The following is a 22,885-nucleotide window of genomic DNA, read 5'->3' on the forward strand; positions in this document are numbered from 1 at the left end:
GATGAAATGCAGCAGGAGTACCAAATGGAACAGCATTGACAGAAGAGGAAGCTGAGCTAAACAAATCACTGGGAATTCCATAGCTCTGAAATATGTGATGGGTCCTGATAACCATCATTTGAAAAAATAATGCATTAGAAATTCATAGAGTCAATACTGATGTATAAAACTATATTTTTTTGGATAGTGCATAAATGGTGGTAAGGTAATATATATGTACATAATATGTACATATAATGTATAAATTACTGTTCGCAAAATTAGAGGAAAATTCCACAGGATTCTTTATTTTGTACCATAATAAATACAAAGACCACATGACATGAGGGTCTTCAAACTAACAGAGACTTTCTCCTTGTGTACTTCAGTGCATGGAGCCCATTAGATGGCCAGGGTCGTATCATTGGCTAAGTTTTGACCTCTCTGATGAGGCCAGACAGCCCAGAAATGCCAACAGTTGCGGAATGCTGCCAAAGTCCCATTGTGTGGATGTTGCAGCTGAGTTCTGCAACAGAAGGGTTAAAAGTGAAGATGTTGGGATGCTGAGAATAAAAGCTTAAACTGGCATCATGGAAACCATGCTGATGAGGAGAACAAAAATCAGATTACCTGGAAAGAGTTTCAGGGAGATTATCACAGTGCCTCATTTATGGTAAAGGTGACCTGCAATGGAAAAAGGAGAATTGAGCTAACTTGAGAACCAAAATCTGCCCAGCAGATCTCATGGGACATGTAAAGACTTAAAAAAAAAAAAAAAAAGGTTGGTTTCTCTGCTAAATGGCTCCACAGGCTGGCTGATAACAACACTCGTTACCTGTTTTTACCATTAGCTTAATTTTAATATTTCCTTTTCAAATCACATTTCCTTGAGTTTGTGATACTATCACAAGGCCAATAGAATCAACTACCAATGAAAGCTTTTGGTATTTAAGTCAGAAGTTTGCTTAGATAAAGGAGGAAATTTCCATTAAAAGACTCATACTAATATGAATAGTGCCTTGTGACTGTTTTCAAGACAATGTTTTCACACTTACTAAAGGTTCTAAATATTAGAGAACATGATGATGACAGGAAGAAACACATTAAATCTAGCCGAACCCTTTATAATATTAACATTAAATAGGAGGAAGAAGGAACACCTATCTGATGTCCTGGCCATATTGTGGCAGGTTTTTGGTTCTTTCTGTTAAATTTTGCTGCCTAAACATGACAAACTTAAGCCCTGAGATTGATAAAAACTATGCAAGAGAAAGGACTGAAGAAGGTCCAAGGTTAATTCAGTGGGCCATTTAAGATGTAGAAACTTCTAAAAAGATGCCGTTCATCCTTACATAACAGTTGTAGATAATGTGTAATATGCCTGAGAGAGATAGACAGGCACCTGACTTATGATCTTGTTGATTAAAGGGAACTCCCACTTGTGCAAATTCCCTCTACCAATGCAGATCTGCATCCTTTGATATTAAAGAATTGCTAAGAGCATTAACTCATCTGTGTATCAGAAGGGAACTTAAACCTTGGTCTTCTTGGCTTCTGGGCCAGTTCACCATCCTCTATGTTATCCTATCTTGACATGGGTGAAAGTAAACCAAATATAGAGATTTTTAATTTTGATACAGTTGGGATAGTTTTTGCAAGTGTAAAACTTGTAGCTGGAGAGGTGATTTGTGCTTTTGATGTAACTAGCATAGATTTTTTGTTTTTGCCTTTTAGGCAATTGGGGTTAAGTGACTTGCCCAGGGTCACTTAGTATCAAGTAAGTATCAAGTGTTTGGTCTGAGGCCGGATTTGAACTCAGGTCCTCCTGACTTCAGGGCTGGTGCTCTATCTACTGCGCCACCTAGCTGCCCCAGATAGCATAGATTTAATAAGTGTGCCCAAGGAGGAAGGGCATGGTAAAGACACAAGGGCCCTCACTCATATAAGTATGGTTGTGGCTCTGATTAACCAAGAGAAGGGGTCCTTCTCAATCTGGTCACATCCTTCCTTTCCAGACACACCACATCATTCCCCACAATGCACTCTATGTGCCACCCAACTGGTATAGCTGCTATCCCTCACTTGCATTCATTGTTCCATCACCCACTGCCTCCTGCTTGCCTCACCTTTGCCTCTCCAAATCTTTAACTTCCTTAAAGCCTCAGCTTGGGTGTGCCCTCCTCATTACTCTAGCTGTTAGTATTCTCTCTCTCCCCAAATTATCATATATACTTTCCTATTTACATGTGCTAGTCCCCAAGAGAATGGAACCTCCCTGAGGCAGGGCTTCATTTTCATTTTTGTCTTTCTATCTCCAGTGCTGAGCACAGTGCATAGGACCTAATAAATGTTTAGTGAATTGAATTTGAGGGGATAGGATTGACCTGCAGATTCTTTTAATCCATTTAATAATCAGACTATTATAATAAACTTCTCCAGTCCATTGAACTCCTTGTATGAACTGACTATGTGAGAATACACTACTTTGATAAAAACCTGGAGCTGAAAACAGATAAACCATCATCAGTAAAATCTGCATTCTCTCATGCTAGGAGAGATTCTTGAAGGAGAATGGGGACAGGATAAAAATCTAGTCAACTGAGAAAATCCTCATGTATTTCAGCAGTATTTGGATGGGCTGTCTGAAACAATTAACAGTACGCTGATATATTTTGTATTTGGTATGTTTGCCCTCGCTTTTTTTTTCTTTTTCCTTTTTTTTTTTGGTCTGAGGCTGCCTTTTTTCAATTTAGAAGAAATAAATCTAATTTTTAATGTAGGCTGCCTGGCTCAGGAGGCCGGAAGGTTTTGGTATCCCCCAGAGAGACCACATTGCTGAAAAACAGAAGAAAAGGGATTTTGAAGAGCTTCAGTGAGCTTTAAGGGCTATAAGCAAAGTGTTGATGGCAGTATATTCATCAGTCAAATAATCCTTTAATCAACAGTCTTTAATAGATCTAATTTCCTTGTGGAAATTCCTTTGGCCATATTATTTTACATCCTGACTTAGATGATGCTTTGTGTATGTTTATGAGAAGCAGTGTTAAGAGGACAGGGCTTGGACTTGGGACCTGGGTTCAAAGTCAGTCTCTGATATTCACTTGCTGTGTGATCCTTCACAAGTTTCATAATCTGAGTCTTAGTTTCTTTAGCTGTAAAATGGGGATAATAATATTTGTGGGACATACCTTAAATGTGATGGTGTTTGTGCCTCCCAAATGGTGGTATTTGAAGAGTTGCAAGCATTATTATGCTTTCTGAAGGGTGAGATTTCTAAGAATTTCGCATCAGATCACCACCTGTTAAAGTTGCTGCCCCTCAGACCTACAGCTGCTGTCCCGTGGCACTACCTACAATCCCCATCCCCCAAAGGCCAAAAGGGCAGTAGAGTAAGAACTACTCCCTATTGACAGACTACAAAATTGACCAGCCTGGGGAGGATGGGAGTTGGCAAGGGAGAGCCTAGGAGTTGTGGAATCATAGATTGAGGGCCAGAAGGGATCTCCATCCAGGTCAGCTAGCTCAACCTCCCCACCCCCACTGCTACACACACATCTTACAGATAAGGAAGTTGAGGTATAAGCAGGTTAAGGGACTTGCCAGAGGTCATACAGGTAATGGGGCAGAAGTGGGATCTATGTATGGTTCTAAATCAGAAATCAAGCTTAAAATAGTAAGACTGATGCAGAAGGACCCTACAGAAGGCTACCAGAACCTAAAAGCTCGGGGAAAGCTAATTGCCTGAAAACATGGTCATTTCTCCCCTCTCCAGCCCCATCCCCAACAAGAAATTATGTCTCCCCTTCATCAGTTCACTTACATTGGGTTGCTCAGGATGTCTCTGGTGAGACCTGGCACTCTCCAGGTGTCTGTTCAGCACCTTTGCAAGCTGCCTTGAAATCTTTCCCACTGATGTTAAATGCAGATTAAACTGCAATTGACTTTGCTCAGCTGTCCTCTATGTAGTGGTTGGAAGTACTCCTTATGGGGAGAGACACTAATGAACAGACTGGGGGAATTTAGCCATGTATAAATTACAGCATTTCCAAGAAAAAAGAGAGGGGAGAGGGAGGGAGAGAGAGAGAGAGGAGAGAGAGAGAGAGAGAGAGAGAGAGAGAGAGAGAGAGAGAGAGAGAGAGAGAGAGAGAGAGAGAGAGAGAGAGAGAGAGAGATACATTTTCCTCACTTGCCAGTGCCAGTCTTGCGAAGGTTATTTGTAACTATACTTGGCCAGCACATAATTTGTAGCCTAGAAAAACAAGATGGACAAGTGAGAAGGCTTTCATAAAGCATGCTGTAAAATGAGTGATGAATTACAGACTAGCAAAAGGATGGTTAACTACAGAGAGAATGTGACTGACGAGGGAGAGTTCGTCAAAACATTATGGGCAAATGCAAAGGACAATGAATGAAAACATCTGCCTCTGTTTAGTATGGGGAAATGAAGCAACAACACCCTGTGTACTAGCTGCTCTGAGATTTTCTTCCTCCTGTGGCTTTTGAGATTCTTGGTCCTTCAACCTCTTTCTTTGCCCCTAAAATCTCCCATTGTTTAGCCTAACTCTTCTTTAGTAGAAAAAAGCCATCAGTTACCTTGCTCCCCACATCTTCCACAAAAAGACAAGAATGTGGCACTTACGTGGATCTGCTGGTTAATAAAAGAAATCTATGAATTGCCATCATTGAGGCCGAACCCTGGAGTTTTTGTGAAAATTATACCTTTTGGGGGAAGATCCATTCTGAGCAAAAAAAGTATGTACTGTATTTTGCTTACTTTGAAACCATATCATAGTCCCTGAATGTGTTAATACTATATTAATGGCATTATGAAAAGGATATTTGTAAGTGTTATTGAGCTGACTACCTAATCCACATGTGAGAGAAGAATATACATACTGTACGTAAGGGAGATGGAAAATCTCTTATCAAATGGAGCAGTTTTCCTAAAGTATCTGATAAGACCTCAACAGAGGTAGGTCAGAGAAATCTCCAATCCATTTAAGGCATTTCTGGGGGAAAATATGTTTCATGTGATAGAGGAGTTAACATATGAAACATCTATCTACCTGGTATATCATTTTGTACTAGAGGATGTCCCAAAGTCTTAGCGCTGTTGTGATAGCTTTAGTAACTTTAAACTGCACTAAGACTTTTGGGACAACATGTACATATTCACAGATACACAAAGGATCTATGATTTCATCAAAATGGGACTCCTTTGTGTAGGACTTCCTCTATGAGCACAGATCTACAAACTCTCCATAATTAATAGCTTAGTTGTAGGGATTTTCCTTTGGCATTGAATGGTTGTGATTTGCCCAAGATCATTCAGGTGGTATTAGAAGCAGGATTTGAGCCCAGGTTTTCCTTGCTTCTAAGTTCTATAGTCTCTTCACTACACTCTGTTACCTCTCCTACTCTACACAGAGGTTCTGCTATTATAAACTCAATGTGAAGGACTGAGAATATAAGCTAAATTGACTCTGAGTGTTACAGTTTGTTAGGGGATCTTATGCTTTTCTCGAAGTGAGACTCAGGCCATGCAAAATGCAACAGATTGATGACTAATCAATATTCAAGTCCTACCATGAATTCCAATGTCTCAATGCTAAATATTCCATAATAATTCATGTTGTTACTTATTCTTCCAGTAAGCACCCATTTTCTTCTAGGTGCTGCATGAAAAATGCGTAGAACATGGTTCCTAGCCCTCCATAAACTTACATTCTAAGGTGACATAATGCACACCAAACATACAGAACAGATACAATAAATATCCTAGTACCCCACCAACATCTCTGCTTACTGCTTCTTAAATCTAGAATGGCATGATCAAAGATGTGTTTTTTGGAATTCTTACAAAAGACATATAGTAAAACTATTAAACAGAAGTATCAAAATTTTGCAAATTTTTGGATGTGGGTAGAAAAGGAAAGAGGAATTAAAAACATTTTTGATCCTGATGAACTGTGGTCATGGTTGTGTTTTCTCCAGTAATTCTAAAGATGGGCAGTAGTAAGGGCTCAATTAAAATATAACTACATATTATATATATATATATATATATATATATATATATATAAAATTATAATAATAATTAAAATAGAAATGTGGTCTTTACAATATTACATTTGCAGCAACAAAACTGTATCCAAGACCATTGTATTGTCAATGAAGTTGAATATGGGAGATTGAAAAACTATTAAGGACTATGAAAAGGTTAAGTGTTATATATAAGACTGGAAAGGTCAGAGGTGGCAATCAAGGCCTTTGTAGATGAAATCACTTACAGAACAGATGTTAAGGGAAAAAATAACAGGTCTAGTGTAAACCTAGGGGACACCTTCATATTCTGTGGAAAGAATGATGAAGAGCCTGTGAAGGAGGCACTGTCAAAAAGACATCTTTCTAATGCCTTTTGTCAGGTTATCAACAAAAAGTCTCCTTGAAAATATGGATAAAGAATAATGGGCAGATGTAAACAAGGGAAAGAAGCTTGAAGATTTTAAGAATGATGGTATATGGGGAAATCTGCAGGCATTGTTACAAAAGCCACCAATAGAATAAACCCTACAAGTTTCCTGAATATATTACTTACATAATGGAAAAGAGAAATGAGATGTACTGATAGTAATTTTGCTCAAAATAATACAGGTTTCATACCTCACATGTTGTTAGAGTACATATTAAGCAAAAGCCATAAATATAAGCATTTTATTGCTAGCTGTGAGTCTTTCATGTAACCACCAGATAACACTTTACTAGATGAAACTTCAATCAAAATATTATGATTGACTTATTTAGCTCAATTATATTTATTCTGTTAAACTTTTTTCCCCATAAAAATAGAAACATTGAGCATTTGGATCAGTCACTGTAATCTTTGGGTGTCATTAATTAGTAAGTTTGAAGTGCTTTATTGTGTAGGAGGAACAATTTACTGAACAAACAACTATCCTAATTTTGTCTTTTGTTTTCCAAAGGCACTTATGTTTTGTTTACTTTCCATACACAGGTTATAGCAATCCTTATTATAGTCTGCATAAGTCAGTGAGCAAATTGAATTAGCTGTTAACTCCAGAGGTATGTTGATTACATTGGTTTGAGTTGCACAGGAAAAAAAATTGTATTTTAATCAACTGTTAATTGAATGCTGAGGAATTAGTTGTGAAAACTTCACTGCTTTCAAACACCTTGACAAAGTTAGAAGATCCAATTTTTAAAATTGCATATGATGTTTATTATCACTTTCATTTCTTTGGAGAGGGAAAAGGCATCTTGTAAATAACATTTTTCGTATTTTGTGGATTACCACACTTTGTGTGTTTTTCTTACATATTGCATGTTTGACTCCACTAAACCAGTTCTTTCATATCAAATATTTTAGATATGACAACTTCCTAATGGATATAAGTATCAAGTATATGCTTTTAATAACTTAAATGTTGACTTACGTTCATGTTTGTATAGATGGAAGCAACCTCAGAAGCCATCCAACTCAACCCCTGGTGTTATAAAAGTCTTGCTCTATTTTCTTTTTGGTCACATCTGACCATGTTTTAACAGAGAAGGGAAAATTGAGATTCATCTTATCCTAAAGCTAATTGGGAGCAAGCTCACTGGGCTTGCCTGAATAGAAACTATGAGCCATCCATGTCTCAAACATCATGCAGTTACCTTTACCATTCTTCACATTGACTCCAGGTTCTCTGATCCCATATTATCACACATACCAAAGTGTCTTTATTAAACACTACTTAGTAGATAAGCAGATCTGCAGTTAATGAGATACTACCTGTCCATCAAAATTACTGAATTTTGATTATGATTATAGGCTGTCTCACCTACTGGGGTACAAACTTTTAATATGCAGTTTGTTTTTATAGCTGAATAGAGGTTTTAAAGTGGGCAAACATACCATCTCTTGCCACAAAGTAGGTGTCAAACACTGTTACTAAAGAAATGGGCTAATATTGATCATTAGCTTCTTGGTCCTCATTTAGGACTTGCTAAAAGGAGATGCTAATATTCTAACACCACACTGACCACTTTGGAAGCTCTGGAAATCCTCTTCTGACTATACCCTAGCTCTCTTGCAAAGGGTAGAAGGGCCATTAATCTTCCATGGAACATGAGCTTTTACAGATGATAATTTATTATGGAAGTAATTTGAGAATTTTGTGCTGTTGTGTAGAATCACAGAATCTTAGATATGGAAGGGAACTCAGAGGTCATTTATTACAATCTGTATTGAAGCAAAAATCTCCTCTGCAGCATCAACAACAATTCATCATGCAACATGTCTGTAAAGACCTTTAGTGATGGTCAGTCAGTAAACAGGAATTTATTAAGAACCTATCATGTGCCAGGCCTGGTGAGATCACCATTTCCCAACTCACCTTTCTACATACTACCTCTTCCACATTTTAATTAAATTTAAATTAGTTTAAAATGTTAATTTTAGGTTATTATTTACATCGAGCTGAAATCTATCTCTCTACAATATTGCTCTATCTTCTGATCTCTGGGGCTAAGAGGAACAAGCCTAATTACTCTTTTACATGATAGCCCTTCAGATATGTGAAGACAGCTATCATGTACCCTAATTCTTCTCTTCCCCAGGAATAGTAACCCTAATTCCTCCAACTGATCCTCATATGGCATGATTTCCATTGCTATCAGCATGCTTGTAACCCTCCTCTGGACATGCTTTATTTTCCTGGGTCTTACATGCTGTGCCTGCTGCTCAGCCACATTCACCTCTTGTGCCTATTTTAAGTTTGAGGCACATTTAGTAAATGAAAGTTGGAAACAGTTACTAAGCAGATGCTTGATTGGAGTTATCACTCTATATTAGTATATCATGTGAAATTGAAGCCTGAGAAACAGGGATAAGGATGTAGTTATGGTATAAAATGCTTTACTCTGCTGTTTATGATGCATTCCAACTAATGTTGTGAGTCTAGATAGTCTGATAAAAAAAGTGAAGGCACTTTGGCTTTCAAGGAACTGTTGTAGTACAGTGGAAAGAACACTGACTCCAGAGTCAAAGGAGCTGGATGCAAAGCCCACCTCTGAAGCATACTATCTTTATGACATTGGACAATGCACTTAATCTTCCCTATGTCCTCCAAAAACTCCAGAGTTTTTCATTTGTCAAATAAGAAGGTTAGACTGGATGGCCTATGAGATCTCTTCCAATTCTAGATTGATGACCCTGTTTCAGTATGAAGCTGAGAAATGATCAGTTCTAATAGAAGGAAGCCATAACGTAATCATAATAAACTCTTTATGTGGTCGTGAAACTGTTCATTCAAAATACAAATTGTTCTCATGAATTGATTGACCAAAGGTACAAGAGCTCTAGCTATTAAAAATAAGGAGTTGTTAAAATGCAAGGATACTTTTATTTTATCTTAGAAATAAAGAACAGCTGGTCTTAATCCAGATTCAGTTTTTGCCTCCCAGTTCCACTTCAAATGTAGTCTGAACACTAGGTGGCTACCATATTGAAAAGAGATGGATTACATAGAAGATCTCTAAGAGAAAGACATGTTTTACATGTCCAAAAAGCGTTGGCTCTGGAGATAACATGGAAAATATGGGAGGATTGAGCACAGTTGGAAGCCAGTTTACTAGTTCCCTGTGACTTTATCCTTAAATTTTTGTCCTGAAGTCTTAATACTTATTTGCATATGCTCTTTGGAAGGCTTTAAATTTTCTCAAATTTTCAATTAAGAACTAAAGAACTTAAAGTTAAAAGGGATTTTAGAAACATTTAACCCATCCCCTGTGTTTACATGCAGTTAGAGAAACTGAGGCCCGGTGAGATTAAGTGATTTGCCCAAGAACATAAAATATCCTTTCCTTAAATTTTCCTAAAGTACTTTGCCTGGATTGCTCTTACCCCTATTGCTCCCTAATTTGCATTATTCTTTTTTTTATCTGAACCTTTGATTTTCTTGGTGGAGGAAAACTCTTTTAGTGCAGTTTGGCACCTTCTCTACAACTTATAGTCTTAGTTGCCTAGGGCATGGAGATATTATTTCTTACCTGGAGTTATGAAAGTGGGACTTGAACCCAGGTTTTCCTTTTTCCAAGACTAGCTTTCTATCTACTCTATCTACTATATCACATTGCCTCTCAACCCTGACTGAGTCCACCTTGGGCACAGGACAGACATGTGCACCACTTTTCTGTCATGCTTAGACATCTAGCACGTGGGGCATGAAAAATACCTTGAAGCTTTGTAAGCCTTAAGGAATCACTTAGTTAGCTCTGGAAGGGGCTGTGAAACCCTGGTAACCTTTTCGATGAATTCTTGCTGCCATGGCAAAAAAAAAAAAAACAATCTCTATCCTTTTCACATTAGTAAAAATATTTCCCTCTCCTCTTGGCATTTGGGAAATTACTCTATCCCTTTGGAAATTGACTCTACCCTTCAGCTCCTTTGCTGAGTCTTTAAATCATATTCAGAACCTTACATTTCTAAACATTGTTTCTTTTCCTTTGTCCCATAGGCCAATAATGCCATTTTAATTTTTATAGATCATCAGAAGAAAAAAGTTGTTAGATCCACAATGCTGCTTCTTTTTTCTCTCCTGAGAACCTTTTCCCCCATTCATAAGCCTTAACCAATGGTATTTAATTGTTATGTTGAAGGGAAGGGTAAAATCACAGTAAAAAGGAATTTTAAAATACCATTTGCAAAATGATTTTAAATGATATAATTATCAAAACAATAATTAAATGAAATGAAAATGAATTTCATCTTCATTAGATAAATATGCAGTCACTTCATGTTGACTGTAGCATTTAGGGCTTGCTCTTATGTCCCAGGAATCCACAGCTGCATTGGTTGCCCACTCAGACTTTTTTACACCACAGCTGCCTGCAGCTGTGCCCCAGATTCTTTCCTAGTAATCTTAGAGCAATCTTAGATGAGAGAAGTTTTGGAAGAGAACATAATCAGATCCTTGAATCCCAGATTCAGAAAATAATAATTTAGAGAAATCTTGGGAACCCAAGTCTAAGAACTGAGGAACAGAGTTGTGTTGGGACAGGACAGTTAGGACTTTGTCCTTGAGTAGATAATTCAAGGGCATTTCCCCTTCCATACTTCTACCCTTCCCTGCCTCATCTATGATAGTATAGTGAGCTAATCTATGAGAGCATTTCCTCTTTTGCCTGCTCTGCCCACAGTAGTTGTGGTTACCACTAGCCATGTCCACTGGTGCCCTTCTGCCCCTACCCACCCCTCTTAGCAGTTTCATTGTACTTCCTGCACCCAGTGATGGCACCTCAATATCTCATCTAGTTCTTCATTAGCATAGACACCTTGTGGTGTCCTGAGACTTGCCTTCTTCCCAGGCTGCATCCCAAGTTACCCTTCACCCCATCCCCAATTCTGTGGCTTGTCAAAGGTGAAAATATTATCAGAAATGACTCTGCTGAGGAGAAAACCAAAGAACACCCATGGGAATCACAGATCTCTTCCACTCTTGCTTCCCTTTATAATAATTAATAATAATTTACATGTTGTAGGAGATATATATGAACATTAAAAATCTTTGCTTTTGGTAAGAAATATGGACATAATTATAACAAGATGAAAATGAATTGAAATATAAATGAGGAATGAGAATAAGAGAAGAAATGAAAGTGAATAACAAACCCAGAAAAAGATCTTTGAGGCTCTTGGGATCACAGAATGTAAGAAAAGAAAGGAGAAATATGAAAGTTAAAACCCAAACAAATAAAATAAAATTATATACAAAGCAAAACTGTAATGGTTTGCAAGTGTGGTTTTGTTAGCCTTAAACATATCTCATAATAAATATGTTTTACCACTATGAACCACCCATTAAGTAATTAAATTTTGATATTGTTTTACTTTGTCTTTCATGTTTTAATATCTCTACTACTCTATTACTACCATGTGATTTTTAGATCTTATGTGATTTATAATCACAGAATTCCAGAACTGAAAGGCAGCCTTAGCTTGTCAGCCCCTCTCACGCTCCCTTGTATGAGGAGCTGAGGATTCTTAGCAGAGGATGTTTGCTGAGAATCCCTAAGTTATCTCTTATGGGCCATGCCCAAGAATTTTGACCTTCTGTGATGGGATCAGTTTCCGCATATGCAAAATGGGAATTATACCTGTAGTGCCTATCCCATAGTGTTATTGTGAGGCCCAAATTAAATATATGCAAAGTGCTGTAAAAGCCTTCGAGCGACATATAAATGTTAGCAGTTATTCATGGAAAGGAACAATTCTCTACCCCTCTTTAAGGAAATAAGGAGACTTTGCTAGTGTGTATTTGCTTTTTTATCTTTCCTCTCTCTTTTTTCTCAATTGTTATAGGGGATCACGATCTAATTAATTATGATATTGCCCTATCCCCTAGTACCACTGGTATTTGATAAGAGTGGAGAAGTCAGAAATCAATGAAGTAACAGGGGACTTGGGAGGGGGGCAGTGGTCTAGAGCTGCCCTCAGGAAATTTCTGAAGATATTTCACTCCCTCACTATAAGAATGGATGGGAAGAGAAGGAAATAACAGATGAAAATAAAGAAAAAAAGAAATTGAGATTAGATAGGTAGTTAAAGAACTCAGACTTAAAATTGTGCTCGAGCAGCCTACCAGTCAATAAATAAAAAAAAAAGAATTGTACAACTTAGTGAAATACTTGACTCTAAGGGTGACTGGTAGTGGAAATCTCTCCAAATCAAATTATATTTCAACACTTAAAGAATCCTTGATTTTGTCAGTATGGACATTCCCACCACTTTTGCAGATTGCAATCCCTCTCCTACTTGATGAATGACCAGAGAGTTGCTATAGTCGAAGAATTTATCACCCTGTGTCCAGTCTGGTGGTGAGCATCTCCTCACTAAGCTAGACTAGTCTTCAGACGCTAAACATACAAATTAGTCCTTCACCAGGCCCATACTTGAAGCCCTTTCAATTTAGTGGAGGTACCACCAGAAACTGTTCTGCTAACATAGCTTTCAAGAAATCAGAATCACCTCCAGCTATGGACTCAGTATGGATATTTCAATACATGCCATTAGCCAAGTCAATTGAGTTGACTTTTCTCATCTGTAAAAAAGACAAGCCAAAGAAGGGCCAAAGAAATTCATTTGGAAGATTAAGTTTTGTAAATCAAATGATGAATCCCTGTGGAGCAGCTGGATGGGAATTCCTCTTTCTCTTTTCTTTATCTCTCCATGTGTTTTTTCTTCTTTCATTCCTTTCCCTTCCCCCATCTCTCTTCCATTCCCACCTTTTCTTTCCCCTTCCCCTCTTTCCTTTAGACATGTGTTTTGGCATTACATTAAGCATCTTGTCTTAATAAATGTTTTTTTTAACCTTGAAATTCTCAATTTAAGATAAAGTTACTGAGTAATTTATTTGGATGCTTGCAGCAATGGAGAACACAAGAGTGGTTTGCAATGGCATTTTTTTTTTTTTGCTTAGGCAGTTGGGTTAAAGGACTTGCCCAGGGTCACACAGCTAGTACACGTTAAGTGAGGCTGGATTTGAACTCAGGTCCTATGCAAGGGCATTTTAAAACAGGTAGATAGATTTCCGTAATGAGCAGTGATTTAATATTCATCTTTTCTGTAGGAGATGAAGCCTGATGACATACTGAAGGTTTCTCTATGTTAGTGAAAAGCTTGGGTCTTCTCTAAAAGACTGGTCGTGTCATGCCCAGAAGTTCAGTTGCTTTCTGTTTGTAATTCTTAATGAACAGCTTTTATTCATAACAATAATCTTGACAGTAAAATAAACAGCTAGTTTTTTGACTTGGGTTATCGAAATTTTTGGATGATTTTATGGAAAAAAAATGGAATCTCTTCCAACTCTAATTGTCCTTCACAGAACTGCCAAAGTCATTTTCTGTAAGTACAGATTAGACCATGCCATTCTTATTTAGTAAACTCCAGTGACTCCTTGTTGCTTATTCCATGAAATATCAATTCCTCCATTTTCTTTTTAAAGCCCTCCATGATTCAGATTCACCGTATCTCTCTAGTCTCACAATCTATTACTCTCCTTTCTCTACTCTATGGTCCAACCAAGTTGACCTTCTCTTTGTTCCTTACACATGGCATTCCATTACCAATCCTCAAGTCTTTTTACTGTCCCTCCCACATGCTTGTATGCATTCTTTCCTCATCTGTGACTCAGAGTTCTTCTCTTTCTTCAAAACTCAGTTCAAGCAGAAGGTTCTACAGGGAGATTTTCCTGATTGCTCCACCCCATCCCCCACTACTGCTAGTGTCTCTTCTCCCTAACTATCTTGTATTTAATTACCTTATATTCATTTTTATATGTTTTTCTGTATATGTTTATGTATGTGTTTTATCCTTTTATCTCCTCTGATATAACGGTAAGCTCCTAGACCAGGGGTGGGGAACCTGCGGCCTCAACAAATCCTTTTATTAAGGGGATTTGTTCTGTGAAGTTTGGATTCAGTCAAAGGGCTGCGCTTGAGGACCTAGAGGGCCATATGTGGCCTTGAGGCTGCAGGTTAGCCACCCCTGTCCTAGCAAGAGTTGTTTCATTTGTTGTCATTGTATCCCCAACACCTACCATAGGTCTTGGCACAGAGTAAATGCTTAGTGATTGATTGACAAAAGAGGGTCATATTTAACATTTAAACACTGATCAGTGAAAATACTGATATATGTTAAAATATCATATATGCCAGCATATACTGTGTGTGAATACATGTGTGCACATGTACACACACACATCCCTCTATATAACCTAGAAGTAACTTTTTAGGTGTAAAACTGAAACTATGGGGTTTTTTTGAACATAAAAGCAGTGTAGTAACTCGTAAACACAAAATTGCCAAATTACTTATGCTTTTTCAGGTGACTAAAATTTCAAATATAGTTTAAATGGACATACTTATTTAGAAGAAAAGAAATGTGTCTGGAATCTGTAGCCCCCCCACCCCAAATTTTATAATAACACAATGTTTTGGAATGTTTAGGATACAGTTAGAATTGCACTAGAATTGTTGTTACAATAGAGGACTACAGCTGCTATTGCATTTAGGTATTTATTGCCTTGGTTTCTATACCTGATCATATTCAGTGCAACAATTCAACAAACATTAGATGGATCACATGGTTAATTTGAGGTTAATTTGTCATCCTTCTGAACCATCTTTTGAAATCATAGTGAATTGTGTGTATAACAAATCAGAGGCATAAATATTGTGTCATACTGGTTGTAAAAGAATTTAGCTGATAATTATCATTGCTGACTTTTAAAAATTAAAATTCATTTTTTCAGTTATGAATCATTTATTTTTTTCTTCCTCCTGCTCCCCTCCCCAGAGAAAAGGGAGAAATATAAGACCCTTGTAACAAATAAGCATAGTGAAGCAAAACAAATTCTCCTATTGGCCAGGTCCAAAAATGTGAGTGTCGCATCGTATTTATTAGTCCATCACCTCTGTCAGGAGATGGGTAGTGTTCTTTATCATTGATCCTCTGGAATATCCTGGCTGACTCACTTCTTAATGTTCTAACTTTCTAAATATCAAATTCCTTTTTTTAATGTGAGAAAGCATCTTCTTACAAGTAAATAAAAGTTAATTATTAGGAAGTAATAAGTAGGTGAATAAGGGGATACCCTGTCTACCAGTTCCCTGATTAGTCTTTAATATACTTTCTCTTTTCAACATCTGCTGACCAACGGCCACCAGGAGACAGAGGAACCCTGGGAGTGCTCCTCTCCCTTCCCCTCCCCCATACCACCATTCCTGCTTCCGGTCCAGCCACACTGCCATCATTTGGGGAAAGCAGCTCCTGTAAAGAAGGGACCAGCCATCCCCAATAAATGCCAATGAGCCACACACAGCACAGTCAAGCCAGCCTAGCAGAAGCAGCAAGGTACCCTGAGGGAGAGACAGGAAGTAGTGTGTTCCAGACAAGACAAACGAGCCACCACTGCCACCTCCTTGACCACTGTCTCTCCTAAGACCTTAATGGAGAGAGCCCAATGCCTGAACCCAAGAATCTTTGGAAAAGCAATGCTTCCATTCCAAAATCCATAGCCACCATCCTAGGAGGTAGCCCCTGTGGAGATACGGCCTGGTGATTTCTCATATATCTACTGTAGTCACAGCTACTGAAGATTGACAAAAGAAAGCTCTTGTCACCTAAGTGTTTGGTACTGTCAAATGGTTCAACATAAGAAACTGATATGATTTCATGTTATGTGAAAGGAGATCATGTTAATTATGTTAAAGGAGAAACATTGCCATCTGTTTTGCCTTAAAGCACCTTAAAGACCATGGGCTCTTTCCATTGGATTAGCAGCTGAAACCTTTCATATGAATTGTGACCTCCATTAAAATGTGAGCTCCTTGAGAGAAGGGACTTTCTTACTTTCCTATCTGTATCTGCAGTGCTTGGCACAGTGTATATAGTATATAGTTTGTATATACAAAATACTATAGTTTGTATATACAAAATACTATAGTTTGTATATAGTAAGCACTTAATAAATTTTTCATTCATTCACGCATTAGAACCAAGCCCAATGCTAAGTTAGGAAGTCTCACTTTGACATCATTCAACCAACTCTTGTCAATACTGAGGACTAGTTCTTAATAATTCACTGCAAATTCTATTGCTCTTTCTCACTTCTGAAATGGTACCACTTCCTGATCTTATAAACAGATGCTAATAAGAACTCACATTTATATTATGTTGGAAGGTTGCAAAGCACTTTCCTTATAATGGTCTTGTCAGGGAGGTAAGTGAAAGTATAGCTATCCTCATTCTCCAGGTAGGGAAACTAAGGTTTAGGCTGGGAGTCACACAGCTAGCAAGCAAAAGGGCCTGCATTCAGAGCCAGGTCTCCTCTCTCCAGATCTAGCTTTTCCTTTCCATGATATACCATGCTGCCTTTCTAAAGCACAGTAACTCTTCTATGACAAAAGCACACACTGTTTGGGTTCTCAAAAGATCACAGCTGTATTGAGTAGTTATATCAGTAGTTCATTGACAGAACCATACCCTCAATTTTAGCTTATTAGTGGTAGTCTAATTAAAACCAGAGAAATCAAGTGAGTATCCCACCAAGCTATTCCTATTGAAGAGGAAAAAAGAACTAGATCATTTTTCTCAGTCGTCAAAGGGCAATGAAAAGATGTATCGTGGTTGTAAGTAGGCTGCAGAATGTTACAATGATGAGTCTGGTGGGAGGAATAGAATAAAATATAGTGAAGGAGAGGCATGTTACTGGGAAAGGAGGTGGTCTGGTCACATAGCAAGAATGAAGGATCATAGATTGGAAAGTCCAAGTGTTGCACTGCTACCTGTGAAATAGTAAAAAACAAAAAACAAAAAACTGAAAGCAGAGAGAAGCCTGCAGAGCATTGGATAAATCCATCATGGGGGATTTATGGAAAGACATGGATAGGAATCACACAAGATAGGAAGTGGTGGAGTGGTTATAATTGGCTATAGTGGAGGCACTGTTTATCTCAATGAAATCATGGATCCATCAAAGCATCTAAAGAGATTTTTTAAATGTCCAAAGTTTTTGGTTCTCACATCTCTAGATGTTACAAAAATTGAAAGTTCAAAAGCATTCTTCAATTAAATTTGATAAATGTTGAATAAATACATACCTTCTCTGTGCAAGGTTCTATCCTAGGTGCTGGAGATACAAAGAAAAAAAAATAGTCCTTATTCTCAAGGACTTAACATTCTAATTGTTAGTTACTTCCACTGGTTGTCTTGTTCTTTTAATTAAAAAAAGGGTGTCTTTGTGTGTGTGTGTGTGTGTGAGAATTTGATTCCCAAAGCCATACAATCTTGCTCTCAATGTCATCCTCCTCTTTCTATACCTTACACTGGGACTTAGAACTTTAAAATTGCCTTCTTCTTTTGGGGGGGGGGATGAGGCACATCTCTAGTTATGGACATTACACTTTTTTTGTAAAGGGAAACCAATGTCCAAATTCATCTGAGAGTCTTCTAGTTTGATCTTATCCTGATGTTAGGGAATTCTTGAGAATAGCTTGTTTTTTTCCAGCCTTCTTCCAAATTGTCCTCTGGATTCTTTCCCCTGTCAATTACTCTCTGTAAATATCTTTACTGGCCCTCGGAGAAGAATTATTCACATTTGCTTCTAGTCTTCAAATCAGCCACCCTTTTTCTGGACAGTTCCCTAGGAACTATTCTAGGAAATTGATAGTCCTGGGTCTCTCCATTCCATCCTTTAGAATTCTGCCTTCTAGCCACAAACATCAGGAGTGCCTCTGTTGACTTGGGATGTTAGGACTTTCTTATGAGTTTAGAGACGGTTTACCCTCATGACCAAAATTAATTTTCTGCAGTTGTGAAAAAGTAAAATTTGTCTCTCTGAGGAACAGAGAAACTGTTTCATAACCATTCTCTTCATATATCCAAGTAGTTGTATGTCTCCGACCATTCCGGCCTAACCCAGGGCAATACAGTTTCCTAGGATAGACTTGGGCCACTGTGAAGACATTTTTTTTTAATTCTTTAATAATCATAACCCCTTGCAAGATCACATCAGCCCCAGAACTCACACCTCCTTAGTACCTCTGCCCTTGGGGCTCCTCTCCTTTGATTGGAGGGTGGAGATCTGAGAGGTCCTCCCAGAACCTATGTTTAAGGAGGATTCCCTCTGTAGTCTTCTGGACTTCTCCACCATGCCCTGGCACTGGGTATGTTCCCTATCCTGTTCCCTGCCAACTTTTCACTTTCTCTTTTTATATTGTCTTCTGTTATCAATTTGTAAGCTTCTTGAAGTTAGGGAATATCTTTTTCTATTTCTTGCTATCTCCATTACTTAGCACTGTTCCTGGCATATAGTAGCTAGTTAATAAATGTTTATTGACTTTGGATGGAGTTTGACTTTGTAGGTGCATGCTTTTCATTTGTAACACTGTTGCTATGGAAACCACACTCGTCTATACCTTGTTTCACCTAAAGATGTTTTTAGGGGACCAACCAATTAGGTACAGTATGCTAGTAGTTCTTAAATTTTGTTTTTGATGTTATAATTGGGTGACTATACCTTTTAACCTCAGCTCTGCCAAAGTATTACTTTTTCCCCCCATCTTTTTTTGGTTGTCTTTTCTATTTCATATTAAAGAACTTTGTGACTTTTTTTTTTTTATCGTTTCCTTGGAGGATAGGGGACAATATCTGTTATTCCATAAATGTGTGGGAACTCCCAATGTGGAAACTCTCTTCATTGCGAAATGGATCGATAATCCATTGTTTAACTTATAAACTTAGAGATACTCAGCTCATGACACTGAGAGGTTTAAGTGACTTGTCAGATGTCCCACATCTAGTATCAAGGTGTAGTGGTAAGAGAGCCAGATTTGTAGTCACATGACAAATTCAAATCCAGCCTATGGTACTTACTGCCTTATGAGCTTGGCCAAATCATTTAACCTCTTGGCCACAGTTTTCTCATCTAAAAAAAGTGAGGAAAATCAAATGAGCCAGATGCACACTACAGTTTACAAAGTTGTGAAACAATTAAGTCCATCCCAGCTCTAGATTTGTGATCCTCTATCTCAGAAGAAGGGATCTTCTTGACTCCACGGCCCATCCTTTTTCCACTACACTATTCTGATAGTTTCCATACTGCTAGAGAAATCCTAGCAAGTCAGAGGCAGTGAGATGCTCAGTTTGGGGTTATAACAACAACAACAAATGCAACTAGGATTAAAAAATAAACAATCCTCTTCTCTCCCACATTACTACCTTTGTTCATGTATGCCTGGAATGCACTTCCCCTTTCTCTCAGTCTGTCTCTTTTTTCCTTAAATGTCCAACTCAGACACCATTGGCTTTTCCCTACTGTAGGTGAAAGTGGTTTCTTGGGGCAGCTAGATGGCGCAGTGGATAGAGCACCAGCCCTGGATTCAGGAGGACCTGAGTTCAAATCTGGCCTCAGACATAACACTTACTAGCTGTGTGACCCTGGGCAAGTCACTTAACCCCATTGCCTAGCCAAAAGACAAAAAAAAAAAAAAAAAAAAAAAGTGGTTTCTTACTCCTCACAGGGCAGATAAGTTGCAGAATAGATAGAGTATTGGACCTGGAGTCAGAAAGAGCTGAGTTCAAATCTGGCCTCAACAAAGAATTGGAAATTGAGAAGATGCCCGTCAATTGGGGAATGGCTGAACGAGTTGTGGTATATGACTGTAATGGAATACTATTGTGCTATAAGAAATGATGAGCAGGCTGACTTCAGAAAAACCTGGAAAGACTTGTATAGTCTGATGCTGAGTGAAGTGAGCAGAACCAAGAGAATGTTGTACACAATAACAGCCACGTTGTGTGATGACTAATATTGATAAACTTAACCCTTCCCAGCAATTCAAGGATCTAAGACATCTCCAAAGGCCTCGTGATGGAAAATGCTATCCACATCCAAAGAAAGAACTATGGAATTTGAATTCAGGTCAAAGCATACTATTTGCTCTTTTTTCTCTTCTGTTGAGTTCTGTTTCCTCTTTCTGTTGATTCCTCCTATTGGTTCTAATTCTTACTTACAACATCACTAATGTGAAAATATGTTTAATAGGAATGTAAATGTATAGCCTATATCAGATTGTGTGCCATCTTGGGAAGAGTGGTAAGGAGGAAAAGGGAGAAAAATTTTATTCAAAAGCATATGGAAGTGATTGTTGATAAATCAAAATAAATTAATAAAAAAAAAGAACAAATCTGGCCTTAGACACTTACTAGCTGTGTGACCCTGACTAAGTCACTTAATCTCTATTAGTCTTCATTTCCTCATCTGTAAAATGGCAATCATAATAGCGCCTACCTCCCGTGGTTGTTATGAGAATCAAATGAGATAATAATTGCAAAAGCACTTAGCACAGTGCCTGGCCCAGGGAAAGCACTATATAAATCTTAGGTACTATTGTTATCATTATTCTTATTATCTTCAAATTTCTCATAGCACTTTAACTGGATTTCCTCTTTGAAAGGGAATCTTCCAAACTACAGATAGTCTAGGGTTTAACTGGACTTTGTACCCTGGAATAATAATGCTAGAAAGGAACTGAGAAATCAAGTCTGGCCACCTTGTGTAGATGAAGAAACTGAGGCTGAGAGAGGCAAGATTGCTTACATATTATCACGTCATTTGTCCGTGGCCAACCCAGGATTTGACTGGGTTTTTCTCTTTCAACTTCAGTTCTTTTTCCAGTAACTCACCTCGCTTCAGTGGCATAGAACAATATCAGAGTCAAAGTCACTTTTTGTGTTTTGAGAAGGAAGGCAGAAAGTCATCTTTATTTTAGAAATTCCTAGGAATGAGGTTGTTCCTTATTATATCATCTTCTACCTACCCCCTCTTCAGGTTTTGCATCAGTGAGCTTAAAATTAACCAGGCTCCATCTGAAATGGATGTTTGATTTTGATATGTGCTGTGAGTGGATGCCATGGGGGCTCAACCCTCTCTTAATTCTAAGTTAATTAGACACACTCATATTCTTAGTGACAAAAATATGCCATCAGACCTAATTAGATGATAATCAGTGCTTTACCACACTCACCACCCCCAACCCAACACATACAAACATACACGTTTCCTTTTGGAGTGATAATCACAAGAGCAGGATGTTGAATTTTAGAAAAGTAGAAACCCTTCGGAGCCATAAGGAGGATGTTCCTAGCTTCGTGCCTGGTGGCTTAGTTGTAAACATCCAGTGGCATCAGCAATGTGGCATACTTATCTGTATGTGTCATGCTCAAAGTCTGTACTAGTTTGGCTGCCAGATGTGCTATATACTTTGTGAAGTCTGGTTCTCCTGAAATAATTGCCCATTGGACCTATCATAGTCTTGGTTTTCCTGTTGACCGTTTTTTATTTTTTGCTCCTGAGCTAACAGTATCAAGTTCAGCAAGATTCAAAAGACCTTTTCAGCATAAATTTAATTTGCACGGACTAGTCAGTACACAGGGTCGGCCCTTTGATCACAGTTTTGTGTAACGAAGGAGAGGGAAATGAGTGGCACTTGGATGTAATGGTGTAAAAATGCTGCCACATTGCCAGAGAATCCATTTAATCTTTCCAAGGATGCCGGGGCCCCTCTTAAAGGAGCATCAGCCAGCAAAGGGTATTCCTTCCCACCCCCAAGGCAAGTTCCTGAGTGAATTTGTGGAACTGTAATGTTTTACTCTTCATCCACTTTTGAGCCAATTCCAAGTTCCTCCACAAACTCTGTGCCAGGCAGGCGCACCCAGTGCCTCCACAGCAGCAGGGGAGCTTGAGCATGGTGTGTCAGTAGGGCTACCTAGAAATCCATCAGCTTGTCCTGTGGCCTGGAACTACATTGCAGGGGGTGGGCTTTTAGAATTAGAGCAGCAGAGCACAAGGCTCATTTTATAGGCTGTATATCATATATGGTTTTGATTAATTTTACTATGCTCCAGTAGCGTGACCACAGAAATCATCAGATTGTACAGTGATCCACCCATTTGGAAAAATCACTCCTCCTCACCCTGTTCTGGATTATTAAATCCTCGGTTGAGTGCTTTGAAGCTCAAAAAACCTGTACTTCAAGAGTCTTTGACTGTCACTGTGGGTACTTCTTTGTTGATTTTAATCACAAGCCCTCTGTGAACTAATGATGATCTTCAGGAGTGTGATGCCCATCCAGCTCATCATCATCTGGGCAACTTGGTGATAAGCCTTTCTGAATTTAGCGAGACAAGACCTACAGAAACAGACCTACAATGTGTCACAGGCTCGACCTTTGAAGGCTTTCTATTTGGGGAGGACCAGCTAGATACGAAGTGCATAGAGTGTTGGACATGGAGTCAGACAGACCTGAGCCAGAAGCCTGCCTCATAAACTTACTGTCTGTG

The 22,885-nt window shown here is 38.4% G+C and overlaps 1 long non-coding RNA gene across 1 annotated transcript; it reads right to left on the minus strand.

Moving 5' to 3' along the window:
• Positions 1–267: 267 nt before the first annotated feature.
• On the minus strand, positions 268–3,965 carry LOC110202262 (uncharacterized). Its single transcript, XR_002322687.1, has 3 exons — positions 3,800–3,965; positions 610–663; positions 268–505 (listed from the first exon to the last, which is right to left on the minus strand). It is a non-coding gene; the product is annotated as an uncharacterized LOC110202262 (long non-coding RNA).
• Between the last annotated feature and the right edge of the window lie 18,920 nt (positions 3,966–22,885).

The sequence above is a fragment of the Phascolarctos cinereus genome, unplaced genomic scaffold, assembly GCF_003287225.1.
Source record: "Phascolarctos cinereus isolate Bilbo 61053 unplaced genomic scaffold, phaCin_HiC Scaffold_1;HRSCAF=81, whole genome shotgun sequence".
NCBI lineage: Eukaryota > Metazoa > Chordata > Mammalia > Diprotodontia > Phascolarctidae > Phascolarctos > Phascolarctos cinereus.